Consider the following 8305-nt stretch of genomic DNA (forward strand, 5'->3'; position numbering starts at 1 on the left):
CTCTGTGTTTTAAATTGCTTGTCTTCCATGCCTAGATGCATTTCCTCCTCATCTCTACTTATTATAATCCTTTATTACTTTAAGACAAAATTCAAGGGTCAACTTTTGCATGAGATTTTATCTGACACCTCCTTCCCCCAGATACTAGTGCTTTCTACTTAGGACAAAAAAATGATTACCTCGTATTTTCTCTGTGTGTGTTTTGTAGATACCTGTAATGTACGTGTTGGTTTCCCTATTGGAATACAAGCTACATTTGGGCAAGGAATCCTTCATTTTTGCCTTTATCTTCCCAGAATAAAGCAAAGTTCCTGGCACAAGGTAGGTGAGGAAACCAAAGTATAGAGAGGTTCAGTGATTTGGCCAGAGTTTCACATTTAGTAAGTACTTGAGGTAGAATTTGAATCTAGAACTTCTTGACTCCAAGCCCAGTGCCCTAACTCCCAAGACTTAATCAATAAGCACTTAATACTTACCTACCATATGCCACCCTTTTAAAAGGTTATCCATGTGAGGCTAGTCAGTCATGTGGAAATAAATCAGAAATGAATTTGGGGCTCCTAGACTCTAAAGTACACCTTTGTGGCCTGGCAGATTAGCACAAGCTCCCTGAGCTATGCCTTCTATTGCAGGAAAGGACCCTGACCCAAGCCAGAAACATCATTTTCCATGATATTCTCACTGTTTCTTTGCCAGGCAACATTTCTCCCATTCATCCAAGGATGACAACTAAGTTTTCATGAGTTTAACTTTTGATCTCAGTCATCCTCAGCAGTACAGATTAATATGATTTTTTGCCAGTGCTAGGTGTCTACACCACCATGAAACAAGCCCTGCATGCCAACTACAATGTACGTTTAAGGTAGGTTTCAGGACCTAGGAGAGCAGCCAATCAAACAAAGTAGCAAAACCGAATGCCAAGGGCATCTTCCCTGCTTCCTAGGGGAAAAGAGACTGAAAGTAGGTATTCATTCCTTTGTTGGCTTGGGTATAAGGGACAGGGGCATGTTAAATGCTGTGATTTGGGATTTTTGACTAAAGGTGAGACACTGATAGTAATCACTCTATTTCTTCTCTGTCACAACAGACAATAGAACTATGGTACATGCTATGATCTTCACTACTAACCCAAAATCTGAGAGTTACATGAGTTGATGTCAAGAAAATTAAAAGATGGGCATACAGAGAAGAGTAAAACTTCACTGAAGTAAGCTACAGGAGAGAAATAGAACTATATTAGGTGGGAACATAAGAACAAGAGGATTACATGGAATAATGAAAGAAAAGGAAAATTAAGGAGTGAAAACCCAAATATTGTGTTTAAAATAAACTTCAAATTTGGTCCCTGGCAACCTGATTTTATGCTATAATTTTAGCACTGTCTGTGATTCTGATCAAACCACTTAGCCTCTGTAAACCCTTGTCTCTTCATCCATAAAATGGACCTAAAATTGTTCTAACTCCCTCACAGCACTGTCATGAAGACAGTTACTTTGTGAATCTAAAAGTGACATAACAATGGGAGATGATATTATAGCCACCATTCTGTGGCTCCTCTGCGAAGCTTCTCCCAGCTCCAGTGTAGTTTATGATCCTCCTGACCTCTTCTGTCCTTAGCCATCAGTTTGACAATTTCATCACTTTCTCCTTTTCTCTGGTCTGACCTTTCAGTTCTTGATAACTCACTAACAATTGAAAGTGCTACCTTCCTTTTCTGAAAGCCGCTCGGCTGCAAGCACTTACCCTGTAGTCTGAGCAGCCACCTAACAGCTCTCTGCTGCCCCCCATTGGAGTCCATCCACCATAGCCTGTTCACCTTAGATGTTTCTATCTCCAGGTACCAGGCTGCCTTTATGTTCTGAGATATATATCTAATGCAACACTTTGAACATAGTAGGTACTCAAACTGCTTTATAATTAAAATTTAATTATACCAGAGTTCAGGATCCATGCTACCCAATAATAGTTTCTCTCCATATCTGAAATAAGAATACATTCGCCCTAAACTTCAAATAAACTTGGATTCATAGACTGTGTACTGTTTGTTATATCAAGACTCTTGACTTATTAAATTAAAACTTTAAAGAAGTTATTAAAACTACATTTCTTTTGCAACCACAGCCCACACCCAGATCCTAAGGTGGTCAAGGGCAATAACACACCCTTGTTGAATGTAATGCAACATACAAGTATAATAAATGCTCATTGAGTGAATGAGTTGTTGTCTTCTCACAAAATCATGAAGTGAATTTTTCATTATGGGATAATACAAGTATGTGCAAAGAAAACCCCTAGCCTAATGCTGTACATGTTTGTTCAATGAACAATTGACTGACAGACTAATGAAGGGGAAAGATAGCAAGGTACCTTTTCCCTGTATATTCACTTTTTTTATTTGAGTATTAAAGTTTATTTGAAAAAATGTTGAAAATGTGAACATTTACATTTCTGAAATGCCTCAGGAGTATGTGGAGAGAGGAAAAAAATCCTCTCCTTTTCTTCACCAAGCATTATTTTATCATCTACACACAAATTAAAATGTCTGTTATTCAAATGTAATGAATTGTACAAAACAGAAATTTATTTTTCCAGAATTTATATATTTTTAGTTTCCAATGTTCATTTCCACAAGATTTTGAGTTCCAAATTTTTCCCCATCTTTCCCCTACCCCATGACCCCAAGATGAAATGCATACAGATTATCCCCTTCCCCCAGTCTGTCTTCCTTTCTATGTTCCCATCCCATCTTCTTACCCCCTTCCCCCTTACTTTCTTGTAGGACAAGATGGATTTCTGTATCCAGATTCAAGCATGTCAAAGCAAGAAAACCCTGCCTCAGTGCCAGCAAAGAGATCCCTGAAATTGACCTATGATCAGCCACTTGATCCCCACAAGCTCCAGAAGCAGCAGCTGCCACTTCCACAGCCTTGGGGCTATGGCCAGACCTTGCTCTTCTCTCACCCAGGTCCAACAGATTTCCCTCACTGACCTTCTACTTTGTCTTTGGTGTTTGTGGGTTGAGAAGTCTAGAAACTGCCACAGCTGCCAGTGATTAAGTCCCCTAAGGTCTGCTCCAGCCCAGTCTATGCTTGGTGTGACCAGTGTGGAACCCCAAAGGACTGTGCTCTGCTCCCAGCCAAGTGCAACAAACCCTTCCTGTCCACCTGCCAGGCTGTCTTCAGCTAGAGATGTGTTTCACTTTGTCATTTTGTGGGTTCCATAGCTCTAGAATTTGTTTAGAGTCATTTTTATAGGTATTTGGAGGCACTTGGGGGAAGATCTCAAGCAAGGTTGTGATTTTACTCCATCTTTTCTCCCCAGACCTTAATTCTGTTCATCATTGAAAGTGCTTTCTCTAGTTTATTTTATGGTCAATAGTTGATTATAATCAAAAGGAAATTATTTGCAACTCAATTTGGTCAGAGAAGAAAAGAGAGATGGAGAGTTTTTGCTGGCATCTGATCCTTCCAGATGAACTTAGCAATAATAAAGGGATTTGGTACTTTTCTAGAACCCAAATTCAGATGAATATTCCACAGTCCTTTCTCCCTCAATGTTACTGGAAGAATGAGAGGGTGGACCAAGAGAGGATGGCATCATTATTGATTACCCAATGTTGCTAGAAATTCCTCTTGTTGCTTTTTCCTTTAGAGAGGTGACCTCACCCTATCATCCCCTGATGTGTTAAACTATGAATCACTAGAAGTTTTTCATTTATATTTATATGTGAGTCTTAAGTTTGTAATGGTACCAAGGTTTCTACTATCTGTAACACCAAGCACAGGTTCTTGGATCTGCTTTTCTAAAGGAAAGCAACTTTAAAGGGGTCAACAATCTTACTTTAATTACATGTTTTGTGTGTGTGTGTGTGTGTGTGTGTGTGTGTGTGTGTATAATTCACTTAGTTGAGAGGAAAACATCAGCACTTTGAACTTCAGAGAAAATACAAACAGAAATGACAAGCAGAAAAAATTAAAGAGAAAATAACAGAAATAAACAGAGAGGGCTTCTAGATTATATATACAAATATATATATATATATAGTTAGTTAGTTAGTTAGTTAGTTAGTTAGTTAGCAGAGAGAGAATCACCAACATCTGAGTTTTCAAATCTGGGGGTGCTCCTTAACTGCTAGCCAGAGTCTTGTCTGGCCAAATCACAGGAACACTCTTCCAATGAGTGATTCCCAAAGCAAAACCTCATCACAGAGTATATATATTTTCCTTCAAAGTCAGAGGGCATCACAACCCTCCTGACTCACTGCCCAATTACAATGTAACAAGAGGTGTGGACTTTCCTGAAAAACAAGCCTCCCCTAATCAGGCTTTTCTTGTTGGGCTCTTGTTGCAAGGCCTATAAATGGGCAAGGAAGGTCTTCAACTCCCATTAACATTACACTATCACACTTGGAAAAAAGAATCATGGTTCTAGCTAAATTCCTAGCTATATATTTGAATAGCCTTGCACTGACTTGTGGTAGTCTTACTGTGTATCTGTGTGTTTGTGTGTGTTTTAAACATCCACAACTACCTCCATTTCCTTGGCTTAAGCTTCTGTTGCTACATACCATTAAAAAATAAAATCTGGGTTGAGGTGTAGCTCTACATTCAGCTTTCTACCCTATCCAATAGAAATAAAGAACACCATATTTTATATCTAACTGCTATCTCAAAGTAAACTTTTACTCTATATTCCATCAGGAACAGTACTATCCATCCCAATGCTACCTACCCCTAAGGGCTATGCACCTAGTTTTCTAGACAAAAAAGAAAGGCAAGATGAAAATTCTTAAGTGGTTAATATGATGATTACAGGAATTGATTCCCTAAAAAAATAAGTCATGCCTTCTCAAATCTTTGGTATGAATATTAACTACAATAATCCAAAGTTACCCACATCACTAATCACACGGCACATTTTGTAATTAAATATTTGTGATTTGGGGGGTGTGAAAACAGGGGAGGAAATGTATTAAGAAAGCCACCAGGATTTCTCTTGTTTCTACAAAATATACAATATATACAAGACAATTCTTCCTTTGATGAAGTCCTTGGGGACAAAGAGAGGAGCAGAATGTTACTATCTGCACTCTGCTTTCTAGGTCCTTTTCTTCTTTTCCTTTCTCTCCTGCTTGGCCAGCTTGTTTTTTCTTCTTTTTCAGTATGTCCTGTTCTTTCTACCCCTGAGACTCATTCTGCAGTGAATCTTGTTCCAATTTTTAAGCATTCAGGACATCTTATATATTGGTATTTCAGAAAATAGATTTTTCGGACCAAACGTTTATTGTAGTAACATCTGACCCATCTTCCTCAGTTGCTTCATTCTCCTCATTTATCACATTAAACTTTGCCAAAAGGGTGACTTTCCAGAGCTTCTCCTTTGATACCATCTTGGCCTTCACTACAATCCATATCTGTTTCTAAATAAAGGTAGCAATGGCTTACATTCATCTTTTCTTTCTTTCTCTTTGGCAATAACACTCTGGGTTTCTGACTACAGCTCAATAATCTCCCTGCAGATATCAACAAGTGAGTCCTCTGTCAGGAAGGTGGCCTGGATTGCCTGCAGCCAATCTAAATTCTCCTCCTTGTCATATTCCTTTGTGATTCCCTGGATGTAGACACCGTATCAGCCAGGTCCACCTCCAGCATCTCCAGACATATGTCCAGTCAAAGACAGAAGCTGTGGCCTTCATCTGAGGCCATGACTTGCTGGGTACCATCATCTTAAGACTGGCTCCTATCTCTGTACTGCACTTTAATAAAGTTTTTGCTGCTTTCTTGGAAAATATTTTAAATGAAACTTTCTCTGAAGAAGAAATATTCATGAAAAATAATCTATATACATTTTAAGCAATAGCTTTTTAATGAAAAATGCATTTCCTCAGCTATTAGAATTGTGGACATAATGTTAGAAGATTCCAAGCTGAATAAAGAGACAAGATGTAGGTCAAGGCAATACAATTAGAGCAAATGTAAGAAAGAAAACAAATTTAGTTTGCAGAATGAAACATGTAGACAGAAAGGCAGATAGATAATAGATTGATAGATGTATATTTTTGTGTACATATTGATACATATATATGCAAATAGTATGCATATAAGCTTATATACAGCCATTTATGATTTCCTTTTTGCTTGACTGTGTCATTATTAGCTCATTTTTACTTCTGAAGAGAGAATAAATTAACCCTTACTCTTCTATCTCTATATGTGGAGATTATTTCAAATGACTAAACTGTAGTAACTAGAAATTAAGATCTCTGAAGTCAAGCTTGACCTGGACATAATAATTTCTTTGTACATCTCTCAGTTTCCTCATCTGTAAAATGCAGTTAATAATAGCTGCCTACCTCACAAGAAAGTGGTCGAGTTCAAAGAAGATCATGGTGAAGTGCTTTGAAAAAAAATACAGCAAGTTAAATCCAAAATGGTTTAGGAATTTTGTAGGAATCTGTACTCCGTAAGTACAGATAAATAGGTGAGAGAGAGACAGAGATAGAGACAAAGAACAGGGAGTGCACATATACACAGTCACATACATGTTCATATACATTATATATGTAATATTGATTAATAGACTTATTTTCTATTTTGTAATACAAATTTTATTTTCAATTCCCAGAAAAGAACAAGCATTTCTATAACATAGTATAATAAAAAGATGATTGAACATGAAAATGCAAATCTACCATGTACAACTTGCTACTCCCTCTAAATATACATAATTATTCTTTTTTTTTTCACCTCCCCCCCACTCTAGAGATGACATAGCATCTTCTTGTTGGCCAAGCATCTTGTAGAAAACAGTTCTCCCTGTCAAAATTCCAGATTGTTACAATCTAATTGTAGATCAATGAGAATTAAATAAAATATTGAATGAATATTTGTAGTGTAATATCATGTTTAAATTCATATCATAAGCTGTAACTTATAGCCAAACAAAAAGTACATATATATGTATATGTATGTATGCATATTATGGATGTGTAATAAGCTGTCGATGCAGAACAAGGTTATCAAATAAATTATTATTGTACTTAGTTTTTAATTAACGTTTGATTATGACAATGAGTGACCCATTAAAACCAATAAAATATTTTGAAACGAATATGTACAAAATCATAATAATTCAAACCCATTGATCATCTGTAAAGCCAAGCATGAGAAGCTTTCCAGAGGAAAGCTGCTGTGAACAGCTTTCAAAATTCTTATTACACAGTATAGTAAACTCTTTATTCAGTAACAAACTAAGACAAAATATTCACAGAAAATCAAAATACAGCATTCGCCATGTTATGGCATAACAACTTATCACTAAAATGGCCACATAATTTTCACCAAAGTGGTCACATAGTTCTAATCAAAGTACATTCATTTAGTAACTCAATCATTATTAAGCAGGCAAGGCTCCTTAATTGACACAAAGTACAGAGGTCAAAAGCTCTCCACCCCTAGATCTTATTGTCTTAATCTCTTCAATCAAAAAGTCTTCTTTCTTCTTGATTGGAGATTAGTCTCCAATCATCCTTAATTAGTAAGTCCTTAACTCAGTCATCTAATTGTAAATGTAAAAGTTCTCCACCCCTAGTAAATCATGATCTTTTCAGTTTGTGTTAAATACCCAAGGAGAGGTCTTTTCATCTTAACTCCAGGCTGGCTCTCCACTTTCGTGGTCCCACTTCCATGGTCCCAACTCCTGCCAGCTCCTTCTTGTCCAGCACCTTGTCCAGTTACTCTTCTGTACTGAAGCTCACAGTGTCTAGTCCACCTTGAGTCCTTCACAGTTTCTCTTCCTGGGAAGACAAAGCTTAACAAAGACACAATAACATTCATGAACATTGCCAGCATCCTCATCAATTCACTTTCTCCCTGTGAAATCAACATAAACCCAATAACAAGGTCTGAGAAATCAGCACAAATAATTAGTATAGTCCCAGGAACTCTGAAAACATCAGTAAGACCCTCCTGCAGGATTTCTGTAAATATACAATAAGAAAAGTCTCTTTCAGAGCTTCTGAACCAGCAGCAAGGTCCCAGGGCTTCTGTAACAACAGGACCATCTTCTATCAACAGATGATCTGACAAAGTAACATCAAAACATACAAAGTACCAGCACCACAGTCATGCTTCCTCCCATTTCTCCTCTCTTCCATTTCTCAGAAGTTCTTAATTCAGTTCTCAGAAGACGTTCTGGCACCACAAGTTCTGTTCTCTATTCTGTTCTGTCTGTAGCAGTTCTCAGAAGTTCTCAGGATCCTGCCAGTTCTCTCTCTCTCTCTCTCTCTCTCTCTCTCTCTCTCTCT

The 8305-nt window shown here is 37.4% G+C and overlaps 1 pseudogene; it reads right to left on the reverse strand.

Moving 5' to 3' along the window:
• Window positions 1-5097: 5097 nt before the first annotated feature.
• Window positions 5098-5628, reverse strand: LOC138167579 (coiled-coil domain-containing protein 43 pseudogene; annotated as a pseudogene).
• Between the last annotated feature and the right edge of the window lie 2677 nt (window positions 5629-8305).

The sequence above is a fragment of the Petaurus breviceps genome, unplaced genomic scaffold (assembly GCF_028583685.1).
Source record: "Petaurus breviceps papuanus isolate PSGF00001 unplaced genomic scaffold, PetGlider_PUasm1.0 229, whole genome shotgun sequence".
Taxonomy (NCBI): domain Eukaryota; kingdom Metazoa; phylum Chordata; class Mammalia; order Diprotodontia; family Petauridae; genus Petaurus; species Petaurus breviceps.